Source organism: Anthonomus grandis, chromosome 7 (assembly GCF_022605725.1).
Source record: "Anthonomus grandis grandis chromosome 7, icAntGran1.3, whole genome shotgun sequence".
Classification (NCBI taxonomy): Eukaryota; Metazoa; Arthropoda; class Insecta; order Coleoptera; family Curculionidae; genus Anthonomus; species Anthonomus grandis.
In genome coordinates this window covers 8,766,699-8,793,397 of record NC_065552.1, presented here as the reverse complement: position 1 = coordinate 8,793,397, position 26,699 = coordinate 8,766,699, and the positions used below count along the sequence as shown (strand labels likewise).

General features: G+C 31.3%; 1 long non-coding RNA gene across 1 annotated transcript in view; it reads left to right on the top strand.

The window, feature by feature from the left end:
• Positions 1 to 26,699, top strand: part of LOC126738513 (uncharacterized) — a 155,459-nt gene that overhangs the window by 55,855 nt on the left and 72,905 nt on the right. The window contains exon 2 of the long non-coding RNA XR_007661359.1: positions 21,695 to 21,888. This is a non-coding gene — a long non-coding RNA (uncharacterized LOC126738513). The remainder of the gene's footprint in view (positions 1 to 21,694; positions 21,889 to 26,699) is intronic.

The following is a 26,699-nucleotide window of genomic DNA, read 5'->3' as shown; positions in this document are numbered from 1 at the left end:
TTTCACTAATTAGCAATTTGTTCTGAAACCAGGAAGGAAAATTCGATTAAGCAACTTGGTAATAGCCGAGCAGTTTGATATAAAAATAAGGTGTAAGATAAGGCTGCGTTTTATCACCGATTATGTTCAATCTCTACTCGGAAAAGAGTTTTTTTTAATCAGTTTTAGATCACCCTGTAGGTATGAAAGTTAACGTAATATATATCAACAATATCGGATATGCAGATGATACTCTAATAATTGAGGATAATTCAAAGGCGATTTCGGAATTATTGAATAACCTTAATGAACCAAGAACAAGATTAGACCTGAAAATTAAATTAGGAGACAGTTTTACCACTAACCAAAACTTTTAATTTTTACTCTCGACACGTGTTTCGCTAACGATATTGGCATCTTCGGGAGAAGACTAAAACTACTAGATTGTACTGTCTCGTAATTTAGGCATCACACCAAAGGCTCCAGCCATAGGTCTATCTGAAATTTAATATTAAAAAAAAAACGAAGTTTATGGTTGCGAGTACGACTGATATTTCACAAATAAACAGGCAGGTAAATAAGTAGAATATTGAGCAAGTGACGCAAGTTAAGTATCTGAGATGTATATTAAAGCAAAATTGGGACCCTGAACACGAAACTACATATGGAATTAAACAATCAAGAACAACTTTCTTTAAGCTTAAAAAATTTCTCACAAATAAAAATCTGCAAACTAAGATCCAAAACTCTAGAATATTACGTTTGATTAGTTCTTTTGTATGGTATCTGGGCAAACTTTCATAAATAAATTAGAACTATTTGAGATGCGGTGTCTGAGAAGAATACTGAGAAATATTATGAGTAGACCACATAAGAAATTAAGAAGTTCTTCGAAGAGCATAAATAGAAGTTCGTGAGCTTTTCAAAGTAATAAAACGTAGAAAAACATTATACTTAGGACATATTATAAGAGAAGAACGCTATGAATTGTGGCGCCTTATCCTTCGAGGTAAAATGAAAAAAGAAAAAAGGAGACTAGAAAGAAGAACGTTTTATGGCATATTAGACAATGGATGGGGATAAGTAGTTTTCAAGAACACCAAAATGCTCCGATTAAAAGAAGCATATGACAAGCACGCAAGAATTTGCATAGCGCTAGAAGAGTTACGGATGAAAGGGATTTCTTACATGTATAATTTTTATTAAGGAAACAATATATATATATATGTATATAACAAATATAATTACTTAATTTGAAGTATCGATTTTTATTTGCGACTAATTTTTGAAGGTTAAGGAAGGTTACTCTTGATTGATTTACTCTACATCTAATCTTTTGTTATGCGTCTCAATTTTGGTTCAACATACATCCCAGACACTTAAAATGCGTCACTTTCTTGCTCAATATTCTTCTTATTTACCTGAATTTTATTTGTCGAATATTAGTCTTATTAACGACCATAAACGTTTTTTTATATTAATTTCAGGCATTATCTTGAGCCTGTTTAATGCATGTGATTCAATAATTCAAGATCGTTTTCTTTATTCGCGATTTTTACAGTATCATCTGAATATCAGATAGATATTGTTGATAGGTATCCCATTCACTTCAATACCTCAAGAAACCCTCTTTCCTAGTAGACCTGAACAACATCTTTGATAAAATGCAGCCTTGTGTTACACCTTTTTTTATCGAACTGCTCCGTTGTTGACAAGTTGCTCAACCAAATATATGCCCCCTGGTTCCAGTACAGATTCCTAATTAATTATTCCTAATTAAGTGTTTTTACCATCTACACACAGTTCCTTAAGGTACGATATTAAGAGAATGTATTTTACACTGTTAAAGGCCTTCTCATAATCGATAAATACATGTAAACATTCTTTCTTTGGTCTTGACAATTTTATACCACGGTTGTATACTGAATAATGCCTCTCTCGTTCTGAAACCATTTGTTTCTTTGCATTTTTTATACAGCCATGTATGCAAAATTTTTAGACAGAGTCCTTCAAGACATGGCTCATTAAACTTATAAACCGGAAATTTTTGCATGTTCTGTCACAATGTCATTACTCGATTTTGGTAAAGTTATAAAAGTACATTAAAGCCACAGTCTTCTGGAATATGGTCATATATGTCATATATGATGTTAAAGAGTTTAAAAATTATCTTTATGTTCTGTTCATTAATACATTGGAATGTATCAGAAAACATATTATCCGGACCTGGAGTTTTGATATAAGCTTGATATAAGTTTTATAAGCTTCACCATGTCTGATTTTTCCTATTAGTATACTTGTTTCTGTCAGCTCTTCTAATTAAATCGTGAGGTTATTTGATTGGTTGCAATTGAAGAGCTTAATTGCATATTCCTTTCAGATATCTGTCTATATCCATAACCATTTTATTATCATCTCTAATAATCCACAACCATTATTTTCATCTCTAATAATCTGTGCTGTTTCTTTTTATATATCCCAGCTATTTGTTTCACTTTTCTGTGTAGCTCAAAAGTATCATTAAGACCATTGAGATGTTTAACTTCTTTACATCGGTCGGTAAGCCATTTTTCCTTTGCTTCTCTCTTTTCTGATTTTTCTTCATAGGTCCTTATACTTGTTATTGTCATTCCGATTTATTTTTAAATTAAACTCAACTTTTCCGATAATCCGAATTTTACATAGTCTTCGTTCTTTCTTTAGCTCTAGTACTTCTCGGGTTATTCAATAATTTTTTGATGTGTGTTTGTCATTTTGAAGAAACTTTTCGTTTGAGATTGTAAAAGTCTTTTTTATAATATACCAACATCTTTGAACGTCACCGACTGAAGTTATGGCGTCAGATTGATTTCGTCTTAATTTCATCCCATAGTGTGTATTTAACAATTAATTCTATATTAGTAATTTTTTCTTGTAAAAGTATTACAAATTTTAAAATTGAAAATTTGATACCCATATACGATATAGTAAAGAGAGCTTAAAATTACATCTTCACCAACTACAAAAAATCAACTTAATTCAATAATATACCTAAATTAAAAAGGCAACAAAATATTTCAACTTTAATGTTGCCATGTTTTGCGATGAAAACGTCAGGTAGTCAGTCAGTAGAAAACGTCAACAATTACTTACCAAGGCTAGTTACCAAATCCAGAAATATAAATAGTAACCCTCGTATTACTTGATAGAGATTTGTAAGGAAAACTAGAAAAATAAGTAAATGAGCTCTTAATGAAAGATGAGGCAGTATAGAGTGGCGATAATGTGAACTATTAAATAGGTAAAAAAGTGTATGAGAGTGTATTTAGCGATGTAAGAAACACGTAAAATGCACATTTTTTGAGCCAATCATTTTCCAGAAATGAAGGAGCAACGTGGTTCCTTTTCTTCAGACATACCGAAATAAGGCATACAAAAATATTATAATACCTGAATTCCGTCCAAGCGCATAGATACAGTTGCAATAGTCCAAGTGACCATTGTCGATTCAGTAAGTTTTAGCTTAGTGTTTATGTCTACCATAACATAAATGTAAGACATTAGTTATATGAACTTCAAATGTCAAACCTTGATCAAATATAAATCTAAGATTTTTACACTAGGTCTTAAAATAAACAGGAGGACCCTCGAGCAACAACCTATTGGCAAAAATAATCTTATGCAGTTGTCTTCCTTAAATATAATATATAAAATAACACGTCAATTAAAAACATGTCAATTATTTAGATTGACATATTTTCTGGAAGCCAGTATATTTGATATTTATTTAAATTACTGGATATATTCTGAAAATATTGCGGAACGATATTTCTCATATTTTAATCACAGATTTTTTTTTCCGGCATTGTTTGAGATTTTAATAGGTTATTCGGGAGTTTAAAATACCTTGTGTCTGTGTTAATTTAATTTTCATTTTTAAAAAGTTTCCATTTATTTTTATTAAATCTTTGCCAAAACACACTAAATCCAACAAAACAATGAAAAATTCATAGTTAAAATTAAGGTAATGATTAAAATTCATATTAAAAAATATATATATAAGATAATGTTATTTCGTATTTACTAGAATATATTGGAAATATCTATTTTAATAACAGATCTTTTCTGACGTATCTCTGCGTTGCTTTAAGTATATGGTTTAATATTTTGGAAATATTTAAATATTGAGAAATATTTTTAAAGTATTTTTCCTTTAAAAAAGCTCAACTTTTTTATTATTATCTTTTTTATCTAATATCCCACATATTTTATTATCTTTTTAATTTATCTATTTAAAAAAAAATTAGTTTAAACCCTCAATTCTAGTTAAAAATAAATTAAAAAATTTAATTTTTAATCCTTAAACCATACAAAATATATTTTATTTTTTTTAATTCGTAGATTATTTTGGTAAATTTCACATTAAAAGAAATCTTAAATTTAAAAATCTGACTTACCAAAAAAAGGTATTGATATTAAAATATCCTAAATTTATTGAGTATTTTTAATAAATATAAAACTTTTAACATGTAACTTTCATACTCACCAAAGAATCAATTTGGAATTACTTTATATTACATAAAATGTATCAAATATTCTTTAATAAATTATTCATTTATTATTTAACAAAAAATTTAATTCATATTTATATAACATTTCCTATAATTTAAGTAAACAAGAAATCAACATTTAAAAAGATCCTAAACAAACACGACAAAGAAAACATAATGGGGAGTGACTCCCTATTATCGAAATTGCAAATTGTAAATCGAATCGTTCTGATATCTGGGGACTTGTATTTTATTCTCATATTCGTATTTTCTTAAAAGGAATAAATCGAATGTAAACCTGTTTATGGGACTCCCTTAAAAAACCATTTTTATATCAAACCGTAGCCCGTGGCCCCCGTTTACATTGTTATTTTAAATCCGCACCCTTATTTTAACCGAGTTGGGACCAACGAGGAAAAAATACACATATTTTCATCTTAAAGTTTGCATATACATTTTCACGGTTTTGTTGGATTTATGTTCATAAAATAGATTAATAATTTAAAAAAAAAACACAATTGGAGAAATATTTTTCAAAAAGCAACACATTCGGTTAATTAAATCGACATTTTGCATTTGTTTTATCGTATATCATTGTGAAGTTACAGGATTTGTTCTAAAGATCACTATCTAAAATCCCAAAAGATTTTTTTATTTCTATTAGAGACTACCAAATATGACACTATTTTTGGAAATTACATTTTTGGAAAATCAATAATTTTTCAAGCAGAATTTTTTAAACATATTTAGTAAAAAGAAAATTAAAACAAAATTTATTAAAAGTTAAAGAATTTCTATAAAAAAAGTGATTTAGAAAATAAGATTTTTTTTTGTTTGAATAGGAAACTTTTTCCTCAACTTCTTGTACTATGACAGTTCAGGGATCGTTGGCAATCATGTGGGCTAAAAAATGTTGACAATTACTGTTATATTGACAGCTGCCTGGAGAAGTTGGACAGTTAATTTACCGTACAATTGCGTTATTCTTTAACCACTATCTTTTTTTTCGACTACTTCTATAATAAATGGCAAGATTTCATACTTTTTCGAATATCTTATGAAATCACCATAGTATTATCATTTGCGTTGTTTAATAATTTTAACTACTTTTAAATCTTTGACCCTACGATTGAGAACCATGTTGTTACTAGTTCTGTCTACCCATCTGATTTTTACTATTAGCCGATATACCCACATCTCAAATAATTCTAAAAACAAATTATATATTTTGTTTTACTGGTAATGAGTCTTAAGCCAAACTGTGTACAAATTTCGGTTATTTTATTCATTAGGTTTTGTAGATTGACTTCTTGGTTATCAGTGATAATAAGTGTATCATTAGCATATAATATTATTTGCATTGATCCTATTTACATCAATTCCTTCAGTGGTATGAGTAACAACCTCATTGAATATTTCAGACAGAATGCATCCCTGACGCACTCTTCGCTTGACGCTTATTTCATCCGATAGTTGTGTTCCACCTACACTAAAACTGTCTGGCACCAGTATAACTTGGAAATTATATGAATATCTTTGTCATCTATTCCTGTTGTTTTCAGAATTTGTAATATCTTGTCATTACGTATATATATCTTGCAAAACCTTATCGAAATCGATGAAACAAAAATTTTGGTTAACATCACGATATCTTTGGATCAGGACATGAACTGCAAACAATGCCCCTCTAGGTCCTAGGTCGATTTGAATACCGACCGATTCTTTTCTCGGGTTACCACTGTCACTCTCAAAAATATTTTTAAGATATCGCTCAATAGACTAATTGTTCGTTGGTCCTTACATTTCACTACTCTATTCTTCTTATGGTTTTTTGTGAGGGCTGTTATTCCTTCACAATATAACAATTTAAGAATGTCTGTTCACTTGATCAGGTCTAGTTGCTTTCCCCAACATATTATTTTCATCTATTAACTTGTTGACCTTTACCTCTTGTTTTATTTTCATCTTGGTCTTCAAGATAGTGGGTTGGAGTCATTTGATTATTGCCGCTAACTTGCTTTAGCTTTTTATGCAAATTAAACAAGTCAGGTTTTGTTTCGTAGTTTCCAATCTCTTTATCTTTTTTAGTATGCCACTATGTTTTTGCTCGTCATATTCTGCGTGTTATTTTACGGCGTATCCTCTTGTATTTTTTTTCTTCTTTATTCATAGAGTTACATCTTTAATATATAAGGTATAGAATGTTATCAGCCATCCAGTTTTGTTTTCCTTCTTTTCTTTACTTTAACAGTTCAATCTGTTATCAACAGGGTTTAAGGGTGGCTGCTTTTAGATGTGGTTACAGGAGACAGGAGTATTACTATCAGTGGGTCAGGGATAACCTGAACTTCCCACATTAGAGTCATGAAGAACATTACTTGTCTTATGTTGAATGCATAAGGTTTTAAATGCTACTATAGATTGTCCCGAGTTATTGTCTCTTTTTAAACTTAGGGTGCCCTCCAGATTGAATAAACAATCAGAAATATTTTCAGTCCCATTCCACCATATCAATTATGGTATTAATGAGCCAATTACACGAATGGCTCGAAGTGCTAATGGTCTGTCAGGACAGATAAGCTTTTTTGACTCTAGGATTACATCTTTTAAGGGGAAGTTAAAGAATATTATTTCATAGGGGCTTTAATTAATTAACTCATCTATACCTTTCATTGATTTATAGATAGTTTTGAATCTGAATATATATGTTTGTATGGGTATGCTATGTAACACTGTTGTAAATGGATTCCGTAAATAAATAAATAAATAAATACTGTCCAGATCTGCTTCGGAAATCTGCTCTCTTCAATGAATTTCCTTCTCTCTTCTAAAATATTCATTATGTTTACTCTCGCAGTCTCATCTTTTTGTTTGTCTCTATTCAGTGTAGTTGTTCTGTTGGGCTCTCTTTTTAAAATGCAGTTTTAATTTTCATACTAGAACTCTATAGTCCGTTGACACATCGGCGCCGAGATATGTTTTTGTAAATCAAAGAGCTTTCTATATGATTATCTCATCCCAAAAAAGCAGATAAAATCAATTTAATTCCTACAGGAACGGATTTAGAGGGTATATCCAAACCCTCCTGACATATCGGCCTTCCAAATAATTTTTAAACGATTGGGTGCAAAAAAATTATAAAAACAAAAGATGCCAAAAATCAATTTATTATGATTCATAACTTAACAAAAAATCAACTTATGAAAAAACAAAAATAATATTCCATGTGACCGCCTCTATTCTCGATCTCTTATTGAATAATATTATTCCACTCTTCCAGTACGACCACAATCAGCTCCTAAAGGCTTATTGTTGGGTTTGGTCTCGTTAATAAGGCTTTTGAAAGCATATCTCACAAGTGTTCAAACGGAGTCATGTCCGGCGATTGTGCTGGCCAGTTCATTCGCTGGACATTGGCTTCAACTAACACATTTTGGATCCTTCCATAAAAAAACAATTTAGTTCAAATTCTTCTCTCCAAGGTAGAACAATTGGCATTATAATATAATCTAGATAAAGTACAGTGCAACGATATATTAGAATGGTCACTGGCGTCAAAAGACCAGCATTTTACTTCTCAAACAATGTAAATAGAAGGTGGATGACATTGTTTGGCAGGTGGAATGCTGGCGTTTTGACGGGTGACAATTCTACTATACCGTTGCACTGGACGTTAGATATTTCCCGTTAGGGTTTCTGGTAAATAAATAAATGAAGTGCCATAACCATGGATAATGCCTTCTGCAAGAGCCACTTCTTAAGGAAAGGCTAAACGTACTGCACGTCCTGGCTCTTATCAATCCAAATCGGGATTCATCTAAAAATTAATTTCTTCATTGAGGTAAAAGCCAGTTCCTGTGAATATTGCCCCATGCTAAGCCGCCAGCTTTATGTGCTCTAGTAAGACTGGTACTCTTAAAGGTCTTCTTGATCCCAAATTGGCATCAGCCAGCCGTCGTCGAATTGTAGGCCTAGAAATGAATCTTCTGTACGTTCTTCTGAAATGCGTTTTGACCACTGTGACTGTGATATTCCGATTGCGTCAAACAAAATTGGCTAAATATCATCGCTCGTATTCACACCTCCAGTTTCTTGAAACAGTTGCATTATTTTGATAACAGACGTCCTAGAAATGAAAACCTAACTGAAATCCTATGAGTTGATCAGTTCTGTTTATATAGAGGAATTGTTCTAGCTGTATTAAGACCTGAAATTTGATAGCCAGGCATTTTTGAATAATTGGAAATGAATTATACTTTTCGATGCTATAGCTAAAGAAAAGGATAATAAATTTGGTCGTATTTTTTGTTCATGATGGAAAATAAGAGTTTATAAGCGATTATTTCTATATAAGCAAAATTTTAAACAAGGTTTTAGATTTAGTGTTACACAGCGGGTCCAACTTATTTGACGCCGTGTGTAGTCCATGATGCTTGTTTACATTGATATAATATGAGTATAGAAATACATATGTCAACAGGGAAATTCAAACTGTCAACTTCTGAGGCTACATGTTACAATGTTTAACGAGGTTTAGCGTTGAGTTAGTTGAACATGAATCCAACATGTTTTTATATGGAGTTATTCTTCAGAAAATCATACAATATGGGAAAGTGTACTTGCAGCTGCTCGAAATTACTCGAGTATATGTTGAATCTGTACGAAGATTTATTCGCGTAAAATATTGTGTTGATAGACCCGCCCACTTACACTCAATGAAAACATTGAATCGTTTTAATGGATCGTTAAAAAAAATAAAAATCGCAATTAATTACTGCCAAGTAATCAAATATGTTCACAATTTATTGTTATAGTAAATTCAATTAACGAGGTCATTGTGGAATTTAAAAGTTTGTTTTTTCGCTACTTAGAACAATGAGTATGGCAATCATGTCAATAAGCTTCATAATAATTGCATCGAACTTAGTAGATTCAATTTTGATTGAAAATTACACGTTAAGGCAAAAAGAAAAGAAAAATGAAATCACTACCTTTATAACAGTTTTTAATACTCAATTTATGTTTGCTATATAAATACAAAGATTAGAAACAAAAGAAAAAGATTAAATTTAAGATACAAAGAAAGACTCATCAAAGAGTTCGTGAAATATAAAGATATTAAATACTAAGAACGGATGGTTCACGCATTTATAAATTTATAGATTAAAAACTGGGCAATAAAAATGAAATAATAAAGAATTATTGAACATAATATCATAAGTCAAACAAAAATAAAAACAAGAACAAAATCAGGTCAGGGGTAATAATCAAATAACAAAAGATATGAAACATTCTCGGTAAAAAGGTCAGGTGACTACTTTCATATAATTGTTAATTATTATCAACGGCATTGGTCTTAAACAATATCAAGTATTCGATATGAAATGTCGAAATATGCAACACATTGCAGCCCACATGCTCTATAGTAACCCCAACTGCAAAAGTGTTTGCAGTGTGGGTTACTATAAAGCATGCGGCTGCTCATCCCTTTTTATTCCTTGTGCACTGAAACTTGGGCTATACAATATATAAAATTGTCTTTTGTTAAGGAATAATTCGAACATTTTTGATGAACCCCCCCAAAAGGATTTTGTAGATCCGTCTCTGGATTCCTAACAATTATTTTAGAGAAACCTGCAAGAAATCTCTATTTATATAGGCGAAGTTTTCGTAACTTTTAGAATGTGTTGGTGATTATTAGTTGTTTTTGTAAGCAGAACGTGAATCCAAGCGATAGTCTCCTATTATGTTCTCCTGTTTTCCTTTGCTAATTTTGTTTTTTCATTAAAATCGCTCATACTAATGGTTATTCCGTAGCCCCTTATTAATGCTATTAACAATCAAAATCATCATAAATGCTCTTTATTTGTTCGGCATCATATTCTGAGGCTAGTGGATATGCTTGTAGGATGTTACAATGTGGTGTAGTAGTTTGAAGCTGTATCATCATTATTTTATCCAAAAAATAAAATAAATTTGTGACGGTTTTTAAAATTTCCTGTGACACTATTATTGCGACTCCATTTCTGGGTTGTGGACTTTGACTGTGTTTTCTCCCGTATAAATTACGGAATGATCATCTTTTACTACTTTTCCAGTTAGGCCAGCTCATCTCAAGCTTATTCCAAGAAAACTTATCTGTAGTCTCTCTATCTCCGTGAAAACATTGCGGTACCCTTTTGTGGTTGTGTGCACCTGGAAAAATGGACAACGCTTTGAAAGAGATGAAGATGATGAATCCATGTACCTGTTTTAAATATTTTGAATTATATCTGAATCAATCAAACCTAACGCCAGCTGACAGAAGCTGATAGATAGCAGGGAGACCCGTACTTAAAGCAGTTGTATTTATCAGCTATAATTAGGATTTTCCTGAAAATACTAAGTAATTTTCCATTGCCTTCCTAGTACTTCTTTGAAAAGAAAACTTCTTGAAGAATAAATTATCATAAATCAATAGAATTTAATAAAGAAATTAGAAAATTAAAATTTGCCTTATTTTTCAGAAATAGGTATTCAGCAGCATAGAGTGCAGTTTCTATACAGTGCAGAGATATGTATTTCAGCAATAAATACAAATAAAACAAAGGCAATAATTGCCAATAAGAATACACAGCGTCATAACGCGTCATGTACGTGTAAGCTGCAGTACGAGGAGGATCTAGGATGGCGGTAATAGGTAAACGATGAAGTGACAAGTAGGCATTTTCACATATTGCAATATATCGTAAAATGGAAGGCTAAAAATATAGACAGTAAACATAATACATGTATAATCCCGTTATTGATCGCAGAGACCAAGCTTAATGTTATTCTTGTAATTGGAGAAGCATTGATCGTATATACTTATTAAGGCCATATAATGTTAGCGATTTTATATTTTGTGAGAAATTATTTCATATTTCAAACGCAATATATAAATGATTTTTGAAAATTTGATGTGGAGTGAAGAGAAGATCTATATAAAAAAAACATGTCAAAACATGACATTTTACATGTCAGTGTTTTGGGTTCTGCAAGTGTGTAGCAGTTAGGTAGGTATGAATATAATCTAATTTTTTGGTTTTAACTAGTTTAAAAATAAAACGGTACATGTGAGCCTGCCGTATGGTTTCCATGTTAAGAATTTTATTATTTTTGAAATATCGAGTTATGTGACTGCGATATAGAATATTAAAATAAAATTTCATGGCATGCATTTTGTAACTTTTGAATTTTTTTCTTATAATAAGTAGTACTGGAGTCCCTATAGATGCTGTTACCAAAATAAAATATGTTTTTATTTTATTAACATTATTTGATTATGGTACAATAATCAAATCAAATACAGGTAATATTTTGTTTTTGAGGGTAAACAGTTTTTTAAATCAATTTTCATGTTTGAAAAAGTTTGAAATAAGATATTTTTAATTTTTGAATAATATGTGTACCGATTTTTTAGCATCATCTATAATTATGCCTAAATTCTTGCCCAATTGCCTCTGCTTTAAAAGAAATAATTTCATTATTTCAAATTTTCTTTACTTATTAGAAAGTAAATCTGCGAATCATCTGCATATTATTGAAGAGTCCTATAACGTAGGCAGCTATGCATGTCAGCTACATATAGATTTCCAGAGTTAGGCCAACTCATTTCAAGCTTATTCCAAATAAACTGATCTGTAGTCTCTCCATCTCTTTAAAAACGTTGTGGTACCATTTGGTTGTTTGTACTTGGAAAACTATACAACGTTTTAAAAGGAATATAGATGACAAATCCACGTATCTATTTTAATTATTTTTGATGAATCGAAGTTGACGCTAGCTGATAGAAGCTGATAGATAGTAGGGAATACTCAAGGCAATTGTATTTATCAGTCATAATCATGATTTTCCTTTAAATTTATTCTACTAAATGGTTTTCCATTGCTGTTCTAGTACTTCTTAGAAATTAGAATAAACTGTCATAAACTTGAAAAAAATCATTAGAATAATAATTTAAAAAAATGTTTAAAGTAATAATATAATGGCTAAAAAGATTTCCGTTAAAAATGTGAATATAGAAAGAATATCATAATAGGAATTGAATATTAAAATTTGCCTTATTTTCCGGAAATAGGTGTTCGCAATTTATAAGCATTTTAATAAGCATCCCAACTTTTACGGTTTCCGAGATTCCAATAACCACCCTTGAACTTGAGATACCCTGTACACATCAATGATCATTTTAAGTCCATTCAAATTTACCAATCGTTCGTCACGACCGCAGCCCAGTCCGTATCTGAAAAAGCAAAGTAAATATCCAGAAGTTATTCGATTTTCCGGCATAAACGGCCTTATTCAGAATTCCGGCTCCCCTGTCGTTCATTTAAAAAACATCAAAAGAAGTATAAAGTGCCATGGAACCTGAAAGGCCGCGCCTTATACGCCGAGACGTGATAACTGGGGAATAAAATTTACTTTTTAATGGAAAAGCTCCGCAAATATTTTCTATTCATTCCGGCTTTCCGGCATCCCCTCATGAATTTAACTTCACATGGGAGGGTGGATATACGGAATAGAGAGGGCGCCTCGGAGTTTTATAAAGTTCTGATTTAACAAAAAAGTGACTTGAGCAAAGCACTCAACTGTGTATCTCACTATGTCTTGCTTAAAACAATAACACTGTACAACAAAGGAAATGTTTCGGGCTCAGAAATACATAATTCTAATGTATTTCCACCTGCTAAATTCAAAAAAGACCGATTAGCTGTTGTTTTGGAAACAAAGTTACGTGTCTATTCATATTGGTTATATTTCGGAAAAAATTTAGTTTTTGAAGTTGGCACACCTGGCAAATGGTAACATTATCTGTCTATAGGTTATACACATGAACCTTTTGATGTTGGTCACCCTGAAGATTTTTAGTGTTGCCAACAAAAAATATATTAAATAACGGTAATGAAGTTGACAACGCTGACGTTTGACGTGTGACCTGTCACGAACTGAATTAATTTTTTTTATTGACATTGTTTTTAAAACGTCATTGGGATTCTAAAATCACGACCACTCACTATTACTTATTCTACGTATTTGGTTCACTGTCTCTCAAAACCGAATTATTATGAATTGTCTGTCTGTGTTGCTTATGATAGAATAATATATAGAGTTGTTTATTGTTATTATATGGATTCTCGCTAATTATAAACCTTCATAGATGGTTGTGCCTATTAATATGGAAACACTGTACGTACATAGAAGGAAAGTAAAAGTCGTAATAGTAAAAATAGAAAGAAAATAAAAGTGTTTTTAACACCATTTGTTAAGTAACTACAAGCAAAAATTTAAATGAAGATCATCATTTTTATGGTATTAGGATTTACAAGATTCAAGATTATTTGATTAATAAAACAAATATCTTAAAGTGCATGCATCTATCCCAAGTTAACTGAAACTTTATCTCATTTTAGGGAAAATCTTAAATTTCCTAAATTTGACTTCTCTTATTCTTAATTTTAACGAAATTCTTAAAAAGAAGTACAGGAAAAATCACAGATCTAATGCAACTATCTTAAATTCTTTACTAAATGTAACTTAATTTTCTAATTTGTATTTTTGTAAACATAACCTCTCAAAAACTTTAATTGTTTTGTTTTCCTACAATTGGCACAACTGAAATTTGTCAGAGTGACCAACATCGAAAGGACATAATCACGCAAAATGGCGCCCTCCTAATAGTAATCATTTACTTTTTTATTGTTGTATAAGTTGCGATTCGTAGATATATTCGGTCTTTATTATGTTTTGCATTTGAAGAGTTGCTAAATTAATATGGCATGAAAATGTGTTAACTCCGTAGACAATTTTTGTTATATTTGTGGCGCAATAACATTTTCTTCGTAAAAACACAAACTGACACGCTTGTGAAAACTGCCTATCAGCATTACTTTGGTATCAAGGTAGACGATCAGGACAAGTCAGGGTCTCCATACGTCTGTTGTAATTCTTGTTTAGTTACTCTGAGGGTTAGAACATTAAACTCACCTTATCTCCTGGAATTCCAAAGAAATTTTAATATTTTTTGTCTAGATATTAACACTGGATAACTAAATCGATTTATAGTGGGTATAAACCTCGACAAACTAAGGTTTTTTGTGAAAATTAATTAAACATTTTTTCTATAATATATAATAATCTAAACGGATTTGAGATGGTTGCAAATCTCTACGAACGACGTTTTTTGGTAAAAAGTATTAAGTTGTTAGATGTTATAAAGGGCTATAACTGCCAAAGGATATGGATAAAACTTTTCCTTATAGGCGTTAGGAGTTATAGCCCTTTATATTTTTTAACAACTAGCGGTTCAATAATATTTAACTAAAAAACTTTTGTTTGTAGAGGTTTAAAACCACCTTAAATGCGTTTAGATATTTATTATATATTACAGGAAAAATATTAATTCAAATTCTTTGGAAGGCTTTTTTTATTTCCTTAACATTCTACTTTTTAATTAATTTTCACAAATAAACTTTAGTGTATAGAGGTTTATAATTACCATAAATCCATTTAGTTATTACTTGTTAATATCTGGACAAAAAATTAATAAAATTACTTGGAAATTTCAGGAGCTATGGGCATTATATCAATTGAATAACAGTGGGCGCGGACTATCAATAGGTTGCTGGCAAACGACATAATATGCTGCGTTCTAGATCTCAGTAGCTGGATATCGATCGGAAATGTGTTGCTTACTCTCAGAGTATTTATTATTATCTAACAAACAAACGAAACTTTTAAAGAGTACATTTTTTTACCTGTTACAAAATACAACACTTTAAAAAATTATTCAGTGGATTAAGAAAAATATATATTGTATAAAAATTTGGAAAGGTGATTTGGCACCATTGCCTCGAGGTTGTTTGAGTTCATCAGTGGTTTATGTATGGTTTGCAGCTAGGTTTATTCTAGGTATTCAATGTTTTAATGTCTAAGGCAGCGTTACTCAAAGTATGCGTGCTCCGCGAAACCTCCGGTAGTGCTCCGCCACCAGTCATAATAAATGAATGCATGTATTAAAGTGGACCCTATAAGAATAAAGTTACCTAAGATAAAAATAAACAACGAAAATGAAACGCCTACTTATGGGTGTTACTGGTACATATACGAGACCTATTACATCGAAATGTTATAGCGTTACTCGTACGCCACCATTTGCCCCCAGACTATAAGCAATCGAATGACCTCGGTTCGTTGCGCTGTTTCTCGTGCTCGTACGTCGACGCGTATTTCGGAGAAAATCGTCTGGCTCTCCGAAGTTTTTGAGGAATTCGGGATGATTCGATGGTTGCTGGTATAATATAAAGGAGGATTGTTTGGTGCGGAGAATTTATTAATCAAGCAACGTACCGCAAAATTTACTCACACCGCGCTCAGTATTTTATGTTCGCTTGTCTTGTTGGTGTTTTTAATGGTTCAGAGCAGCAGATCTATGAATCATTTGTAGAAATGACATCAGATACAAGCATGAAATCATTGTTCAAAACAATTCCACTAAATGCTTTTTGGTGCAGGGTTCGTGATGAATATCCACAACTTGCCACGGAAGCTTTGAATGTTCTTCTGCCGTTCCCAACAACGTATTTGTGTAAAACGGGATTTTCAGCATATACAGCTACAAAAACAAAATACTGCAATAGACTGGATGCCGAACCAGACATGAGAATTCAACGTTTTTCCATCAAGCCTGACATTACCCAGTTGATGAGGAATAAAAAACAATTGCATGCCTCGCATTAAATGACCTTAGTGTTATCATTTGCTTACTAACTCACTACTTAATGTATCTATCTTTTTTTGTATGATTATTAATAAACAATTCTCATATAACTACTTTTGCTTTTAGTTTAGAGTTTAGGGTTCCGTTAAAAATTTAGTTTTTTAAAAGGGTTCCGTCACGAAAAAAGTTTGAGTAATACTGATCTAAGGGAATGGTAGAAAAACAAAAAAAACGATCCATGTCATTTGCATTTCCTATGGTTTGGCGGAAAAGTACGAGTATTACAAATGACTGCCACTCCTGCTTAACTCTGCCCATAAAGGTAGGAGTGTCAATGAAAAAAATTAGAACGGTTAAATACCCAAACCTTCCGTCAGCTACTCGACCCATCCCGTATTCTGACGCTTTACCAATTCCAACACCGCTTAAAAATTATGAATTAGAAGTAATAAATGAAGACAGTGAGCGTGAGGAAGAACTCAACACGCCTTTAACATCGAAGGACCCCGATTTTGAGGTCAAAGATAATATACCACACAAATTGATTAAACAGAATTAAGTGATCTAGTTCGAGACATTAATTTGTCACAGGCAAAAGCAGAACTTTTAGGTTCAAGACAGCAATGGAATCTGCTCTAACCTAATGTCAGGGTCACGAATCACAGGAAACGTCAGCAAAATCTGCTTCCTTTTTTTAAGAAGAAGGAAAATCTCATTGTTTGTCGCGACATAAATGGTCTGATAAAATGGTTAAATTTTAACCACGACACAACTGTATGGAGACTTAGTTTGAAAGCTGCTTTGTTTCACATTGGCAACCAACTGCCCTCTGGTTCTATTGGCTATGCAGTTCATATGAAAGGGACCTATGGAAATTTGAAAGCCTTCCCCAATTCAATTAACTAGGCTAAAGATACTTGAAAAATATGTGGCGATCTAAGTCATTGCTATACTTTTAGAAAGGCAATGAGGGTATTAGTACAGTCATTTGCTAGTTTCACCTAGAAAGTTATCCAGGAGTTTTGAAAATTGGTGAATTTATAGATTTCGACGTGCTCTTTTAGAATTTTCACTTTGCCACCTCATATCTTTGCCGCTCGCGCCGCCATATTGGAAAATGGCACCCAAATACAGTTTTTTTATAACAACTCCGTTCTCACTCATTTTACGATAAAAATAGTTATGTATTAAATTAAATTGGAGAAAATTTCCTACAATTTATGTATTAACCTTTTTTTTGTAAAATGAATAGTTTCAGTGTACGAGAGCTGCAAGTTTCACTCTAACACGCGTTTTGGCCAAATAACTCATTTCCACACCATCATGAGGTAGAGTAAGTGGCGCGTTTTTTTTGTGGTGGTATCCTCAGTAGGCCTAATCCACTTTCAAAATTTAGCGCATTTTCCTTCGCTTCGCTATTGATGGATCAGTTTCTAAAAGTCCATCGTTTCGATACTGAGCGAAATTTCACAAATAGAAATTGCTTTAACGTCGTCCGCGATGAAATCGTCATCTTCATTGTAGTCCTCTTGTTCCTTGATTTTGTCATACGTTTGCTCGAGAATAGACTCTGTTTCTTCCTCCTTATCGCTATCTTGTAGTGAAACGTGCGAATTATCACAGGTACCATTGTAATTGGTGCATAAAACGGAGCACTTTAATCCCGCCTTTCTGTATCCTTAGGCACCCCGACATACCTTTTTGCATTTGCAAGAAATAAGTTTCAACAAGGTTTCTGGAGCTGGAGGCTCGAGCGTGGTGACAGGAATTAGCCCATTAATGTCTTCTTATATGCTGATTTTGTGAGCACGTATATCTATAGTTGTTTAATGACATACTTTTTACGCCACTATAACCGTATAACGCAAGGAGGAAACGCTTTCCAGTTTCAGCAATGATCTTCGGATCGGCATTTGGGTTTTTGAATACCTGGACAAGCTCGTTTAAATCTCGGTTTTTTCGGAGTACATTAATATATTTTATTTTGCCTTAATTAAAGAGTGCTGATATTATATCACAGCCACTGAAGGGGTGCAGGAATAAAATGTTATCTGCGGCTGTTTTATCTATGATAATTTTTGTTGAATATATTGGTTGCGACATTTTTCCTTTTCCTGGTGTAGATGTATGGGTATCTTGGAAACTATAAGAGATAGAAAATTGGTTAAATGGGGAAAGTTGTAGGGTATTGGGTTACCAATTTAGTCACTTTAGTGCCGCTTTCAGAAAAAGCGACACCGCACCAACCGCTTCAAGAAAAAAAGAAGTTGAGGATGGAATCTTAGAACCGAAATGTCGCAAACAAAAACTGAATTCAGGTATACATTGTACTTAAAAAGTTGTCCTAATAATGTTTTTACAGATTTTAAAAATAGGTTAAAAAAAAATACAGCCCTTTATCCATATTGCAACTTTTTGATTTTTTCCAAATAATTCAAAATCGGAAAAAGATAAAATCGTTCTGGAAGCGGTACTAAATTGGTAACTAAATGCTCTACAACTTTCCCTATTTAACCAATTTTCTATCTCTTATAGTTTCCAAGATACCCATACATGCACACCCAATTTGGGCCACACTGTATATGTTTGAACTCGTAGATAGAGCCGTCAAAAGAAAAAGAAGATCTAAATCTTCACCGCCAATTATTACGGAATCAAATGTACATGAAATGCTGATTGCCGTATTGATTATTAACGTATCCGCATCTTCCGCGGCTTGCTTGACCATAAAGTTCGCAGCTTCAAATTTTATTTTCAACTGAAGCATTTTCCCGTGATCGTCGGGATCGCTCTGCATATTTAATATGACGGGTTGTTACATCTACCGGATATCCGTCAAATACGACAATGGCATTAGATGTATAGTTTGATCGATATTTGATCGAGTTAAGTGTAGATGTGCCTTGGTTTGTGGCTCTCGTACGCTGAAACTATTGATTTTATAAAAAAAAGGTTAATACATAAATTGTATGAAATTTTCTCCAGTTTAATTTAATACATAACTATTTTTATCGCAAAATGAGTTGGAACGGAGTTATTTTTAAAAACTGTATTTGGGCGCAATTTTTCCAATATGGTGGCGCGAGTGGCAAAGATACGAGGTGGCAAATTGAAAATTCTAAAAGAGCTCGTCGAAATCTATAAAATCACAATTTTTAAACTCCCGGAAAACTTTCTAGGTAACCCCTTTTTTGAGCACCAAATGACTGTACTATATACGAAATTCTGTTGTTTTCCATGTATAGGGGATAGTACAGATAGGAATTCTCAACACATTAAATCAGAGTGGCCTGCGAGAAATCTGAATATCAGTGATGAAAACGTCGTTGCCGAACCTCTTATTGACCTAAAAGATGTTTTCCTTTCTACCACGAACTTATAAATATACCTGGACTGCTAAAGCATATGGCCACGATACCAAAAAATGATCACTGCATGGTGGCCGCCATTTTTATAGTGGTTGTGTCCTTTTGATGTTGGTCACTCTGAAAATTTTTAGTGTTGCCAACAAAAAATATATTAAATAACGGTAATGAAGTTGACGACGCTGACGTTTGACGTGTGAGTATAGCGGATTGCCTAGTTTTTGGCGATTTGTAAACGACGCTTGGGTATATCATCTGGAACAGGCGATGTATCTTTCTCCTTATTCAATAAGTGAATAATGTATCATCATCTTTATTTAAAGGTATTTGGTTCAGTGTCTCAAAACCGAATTATTGTGAATTGTCCGTCTGTATTGTTTATAATAGAATAATATATTGAGTTGTTGACAAAATAACATATTTTTACTATATAAACCCTTTATAATTACAAACCCTCATAAAATCATCTATATTTTGATTCTTATAGATGGTTGTACCTATTAATGTAGAAACACTGTACATGGAAGAAAAGTAAAACTCGTAATAGTAAAAATAGAAAGACAATAAGTGTTTTTAACTGAATTTTTTAATTAAATACAAGCAAAAATTTAAATGAATATCATGATTTTCATGGTATTCATTTAATATGAATTATCAAAATGATAAAACAAATATTTTAAAGTGCATGCATCTATTCCAAGTTAATTGAAACTTTGTCTCATTTTAGGTGGATTACTTTCTTTCATAAATTTTAACGAAACTCTTAAAGAAGTACCAGAAAAATCACAGATCTAACTATCTTAAATTCTTACCTATATGTAACTTTCTATTTTATATTTTTGTAAATATAACCTCTCAAAAACTTTAATTGTTTTGTTTACCTACAGTTGGCACAACTAAAATTTGTCAGAGTGACCAACATCGAAAGGACAGAATCACGCAAAATGGCGGCCCCCTAGTAGTGGTCATTTACTTTTCATTGAATTGGCAGTCCAGGTATATTTATAAGTTCGTGCTTTCTACATATTAATTTGGATTTAATGAAAACCTTTGTTAAGGGTATGAATAAAGAAAACCAGGTCTTCCAGTACTTAAAAAACAAATTCCTTCGCTAAGTAATGAAGTTATTTTTATTGGACCACAAACGCCACCTTATGAAGCCTTTTATTATGAAGGATCTACCTTATGAAGGACCTTGAGTTTCACAGTGTTTTAGGGAAAGGGGAGTTTTAGGGGAAGGAAACAAAACGAAGCATATGATGTTCTTAAGGGAGTTATTCGAGAATTTTTGCGGAACCAATGAGTTGATAATCACAGAGATTTGGTGAAAGTACTTCTTTACAAATGTCATCAACAGGCATGCATTCTTGTTTCTTAAAATACATTTTCTCCATTTCAACTTTGGAAATATGACTGTTTCCCTTTTAAATCTGGCACTGTGAGTGACGAACATGGAGATATATTCCATCAGGATATTTCTGCGATGGAAAAAAAATGTGGGCCGTTGGAATGAAGCTACGCTTGTGGATTACTACTGGTTTGTAATTATGGATGCCCCAGATCTATCCTACAAGAGACAAGCTAAAAGAAAATTAGCTCATAAAACTGTACCTAAATTTTTAGTATTTTTTCATCAATTTAATGCATAGAGAGTAACTGAAACTATAGAACTTATTAAATATTATTCTTTTTAATGCGAAGTAGGCAAATAATATAGTTAGCAAATATTATACCAGCTATATTGTTTTATAATGCCTATTCTGTATCATAAACACTAAAGCTAATTTTTTTTTCTCTATGATATTCGTCTTTTTCCACCTTAAATTAGTAAAAAATTACTAAAGGGAAAAAAGAAACATAGCAAGAATTTTTTTTTGTGGAGCCGTGTAATTACAACTTTCAGAAAGGTTAGGTCTTAGCAAGATTGAGTAAATAGAGATTTGCTTATTCTTGTCTCAATTTTTGCCAAACAAAACATTACACAAGTATCATCAGACCCTAGACCTTTACGTAGTTAATAACAATTTTTTTTCCAATTTATTTTTAATGTTTAAGGATTTAATCTTGAATTATGTCGTTCATTTCAGGATATAACATAAAAGACAACTTGACGAAAGGTTCGGCCGTTGGGTCGATAACAATTTGGCGATGTTGTGACTGTTTAGCATTCAAGTCGAGATGAGGCGGCTTTGTCAGCAAGACAATTGACTAACGAAGGCTCATTAGCTTCAAGGTGGACATCGCCGATGGACTACTTGATTGTTACGGCGACTATTGAAAGGTATAGAGAAAAAATCGGCATTTCAATATACAATAAATAATTGTCATTTCATTTGGCTCACACCATTAATTACATGGAAATCTAGTCACCAGGTCATACTTTTTTCTATCTAACACCAAACCTATAAGTATTATTATGCAAATATAAACTAGATGCTATATTTCTCTTTTCTAAGTTATACTAGAAAAAAAATTCTCAAGTAAAACAAAACATATTATTAAAAAATATATACAGGGTGTTAATTAAGCATGTACTCGTAAAATATATTTGATAGGTGATCCTTTAACTCATTCTAAGATATAAGGTTCAAATAAACATATGTTCACAACGGATTTGTTCACGAGATACAGAGTGTTAAACTTAAATAAAAAAAAATCAATTTTTCAATTTCAATTTTTTATCTTGAATATCTTAAGCATCCTTTATGCAATTTTCTTTTAACTTGGCTGTATAATTTATACTAGTAAGATGTTGAAATAGTTCTATTTTAAATATTAGTAATTAATTTAATAATTAGTTACGTTCTTAATATATTTTAAAATACTGATATACTGGCATATTTCTTAAGAATTCTAAACACGTCAAGCCCGTAGGTATTTTGTATTTGTTTATTTGGTATAATTTTTTTGCCGAATAAAAAGCGTTGTTTATTATTATTGGCATTTTATTATCATAAAATTTACTTTAAAAGTAATTTGTATTAGTATTATTATTTCAAGAACAATTGATTTTGGGTTCAGTTTAAAAGAAAAGCAGTACTCTTAATCTTTAACAACGTTGTACAGCATAGCTGAACTTGTAAACATTATTTTCATTTATGGTTCTTAGGATAAATGTTACAATTTAACATTTTAACCAAAGGCATTCAGGTCAAAATGTAAGCTCGAAGTATGTTCGCTAACTACTAGAATTTAGCTACTAGTAGTAGTAGCCAAATTTGAAGAAACTGGTTCTGTCACAAATAAAAAGAAAAATCAACCGAGATTAGTTGACGAAATAGCGCAAATTGAAATTCTGCGTTAGTTTGCACTAAGTTCATTTTATCAACTTGTAAAGCAGCTGCAGCAACTATATTATCTCGTGAATCAATAAAAATGGTACTCAAATTTTATAAGTTTGATCCATAGACACTTCAAATACTGCAAGAACTTGGTGATGACGACCCGCACAAAAGAATCCAGTTTTGTGAAATATTGACAGATGGTATTACAAAAGAATCTCGACTTGTTAAAAATATTTGCTTCAGTGATGAGTGTACCTTTTATTAAATGGACCTGTTAATAAACAAAACTGGAATGACAAGAACCCACACGTATTTAGAAAAGAGCACAACCAATATTAAGATTAATGTTTGGACTGGTCTATTGAGAAATCGTATTATCGACCTAATATTTATACCAGGAAATTAAACTGGCGATATGTATGCTGAAATGGTATGGGAGTTTATCAAACCATTAATGGTGCGAGAATTAGAAAATCAGAGACATACACGGAATTTTTTTTCAGAAAAACGCTTACTACCATTCCAACAGGATGGTTGGATGATCATTATCCTAACCAGTGCCTTGGAAGAGGAGGTCCTATTAAATGGCCACCTAGATCCCTGGACCTAATAGCTGTTAACTTCTTTTTGTTGGGTTACCTAAAATCTGTGGTTTTTAAAACGCAATCTGAGTCACTATAGCAATTCCAACATAAAAAAGTTCAGCAATGTCGTGTTATATCCAGAGAAATATTTGTGAATGTATGCGAAGAATTTGAAAGTAAGCTTTATTATTATTTTTAAAATAACGAAAATCATTTTCAACATTTAATTAAATAGTAATAAAAATTTCAAAATAATCTTTTTATTTATTGTTTTCCTTAATAACCAGAGAAGAATTTTCTGAAATTCGGCTTTCGAATCATTAGAAAGCATTTTTCAAGAGCTTCAAGATGGTGTATCACTTTCTCTGTTTAAGATTTTAGGGGTGTATCTCACCCTGTCCAAGGTTGCAGATAAGGCTGAGTTAATATGTTTGTTATCGTTTACCCTTTTTTTGAAGAAACTTGTTTTCAGCGTTTATTTATTCAAAACTCTCTAAGCAATAATTTTTTCAATAATTTTATTGCATTTTTACACCTTGATAATTAGATATGTAACCTGTTAATATTATTACTTTAATAAATGAGTTGGAGTGAAGGCTCCAGGCCGAGGATTTATTTTTTTATGAATAAAAGGTTTCTAAAAATACAGCCTCAATTTCTCTTTACTTTTATTTGTTATGGCATGACGGTTCGTCTCGGATATAGGATTTTTCAGATTGCTAAGATATAAACTAAAATGCACACAAGGCAACAGTTTTATAATTACAGAACTTAAAAGATATAACAACAAACGCAAATTTGACCAGAAGTATAAACGTTCAGTTTAAAAACCTTTAATTTATAAAAAAAATATACCCTCGGCCTGGAACCTTCACTTCAACTAATTTAGTAAAGTAGAAACACTTAAAGTATTATAACAAATTTAATTAAAAAGAAATTTGGAGTGTATTTTTGGAAATGTTTTACTTTTAATAAATTAGAGTTTAGAGTAGTGGTCCTTCAAATTATTTATCAAAATAACGACAACAGAGTTGGTTTTTATAGACCAATAAGCATATACATTTCTCACAATTTCTCAATTTCAATCACAATTTCTCACATTTTTCAAATCTTTGGATCAATTTTTTATTTCTTCCAGGCACTAAAAAAAACAAATTTTTCACGTTTTTTAGATATTTGAAGTAATTTTCCATTTTATTTCAAGACTCATTGACGTCTTTTCAGGCATTGAAAATCATGTAATCTTTTAGGTATTTTAAGTGATTTCTCATTTAATGTGAGTATTTATATCTCCCAGCGAACGAAAATAATTTCTTATACATTTCAGGTTCTCAGAATATTTGTAGTTTTTTCTCAGCATTGAAATTAATTTTTCCACGTCTTTTAGACATTTAAAATAATATATTGGAAATGCCCATTTTTGGGCTGGAGTGAATGATTCATATAAAAGATACGTAAAAAACATGAAAATTATTTCTAGTGCCGAAAAATGGATAAAAAAAATACAAAAATATGTTAACTGTAAAAAAGATACTTTCTATAAGGACATTTTTTCATTATAAAATAAAATGCCAATCTTGCTTAAACTAAATAATAAGTTCGATAATGATGAATTATTTTATCGAAGTGCATTACTGTTGAAACAAGATTGGCAAGATTGGCAAGATGGCATTTTACTTTGCGAAAGAAAGACTTGGTATTTAGGAAAGACTAGTTCTAAGAAAGTATATTCCTTACATTTAAAATAATTTTTAATTTTAATTTAAATATTGACGTAATTTTTTCCATTCATTTTTAGACATTGACAATAATTTTCATATATCTTTTAGGTATTTCAAAAGATTTTTTCATTTTATTGCAGTCCTTTTAAGGCAAGTACCAAGTGACACAGAAAAAAGGGAACACTAAATAACTTTCTTACTTTTCAAGATAAATAAATGAAATTTGGTATATCGATAGAATAGTTCATATTTCGATAAAAAATAATATTCTGAAAACAATGATAATGATAAAAGTATCTTCTACTTTTTGGTTTATACTCATAGATGCAATGAAAAATAGTTTTCATTGCATTTTATGACTTAAATCTTTTACACGCCTATTTAAACTGTCCAAACTATTAATTTTGGCATTAACCTATTTTTTTAAATAGCACATTATTGGGAACACTTTTGAAATACGGTTTCTTTTTCCCAATAATTTGATATGATTATTTCTTAAATCGGTTGATAAATAAGCCCATAAGAAGAAAAAAACTCACATAAACGCATTTAATTAATAAAAATAGCATAGAAGGATTTCTTGAATAGGCCGCGGTTTGACGCATTCTTCAATGAAAAAAAAGTTTATATGCCGTACGCTATATTCCCGCGCATACTTCGAACAATACATGTAAAAAGTTTTATATTAAAATAATTTATAACCCCATATTTTTTTTGTTTACCGTTTGTGTGTACCTATGTTATGTTAGGTAAATGGTAAATAAAATATTTAGAGTTAAGATATTGAAAAAAAGATTATATTGAAAAAATTGTTTTTTCTTTTATTCTCAAATAGTAATATGACGTTTGACAAAATATGATGTGTTATGTCATTTGAAAAAAATACGCAGGCGTGTCATTACAATGCTTCCTGTTCATTTATTTTTGTGAATTTAGATTCAAGAAATCCTTCTATGCTATTTTTATTAATTAAATGCGTTTATGTGAGTTTTTTTCTTCTGATGGGCTTATTTATCAACCGATTTAAAAAATAATCATATCAAATTATTGGGAGAAAGAAATCGCATTTCAAAAGTGGTTGTTCTCAACAATGTGCTATTTAAAAAAATGTGATGTAATGAATGTAATAAAATGTAATGAAAACTAGTTTTCCGTGACTACTTGCTTAAAAATTAGAACTTTTAACGCATTTATGGCAAAGTATAAAAAAAAATAGCAAATATTATTTTCTATCGAAATACGTAATAATTTACCAAGTGTTCCATTTAAAATAAGAAAATTAGTGTCATTTCTTGTTAAATTGGAAGTGATCGAAAACTATAAAATATGTCAAAAGATGCTCCTATAACTATTCTATCGATATACTAAATTTTATTTGATTATATTAAAAAGTAAAAAAGTTATTAAGTATTGTTCCCTCTTTTCTGTGTCACCCGGTATATATCTCCCAGTAATTTAAAATTATTTTTCATATTTTCAGGCTCTCAGAATTATTTTTTATTT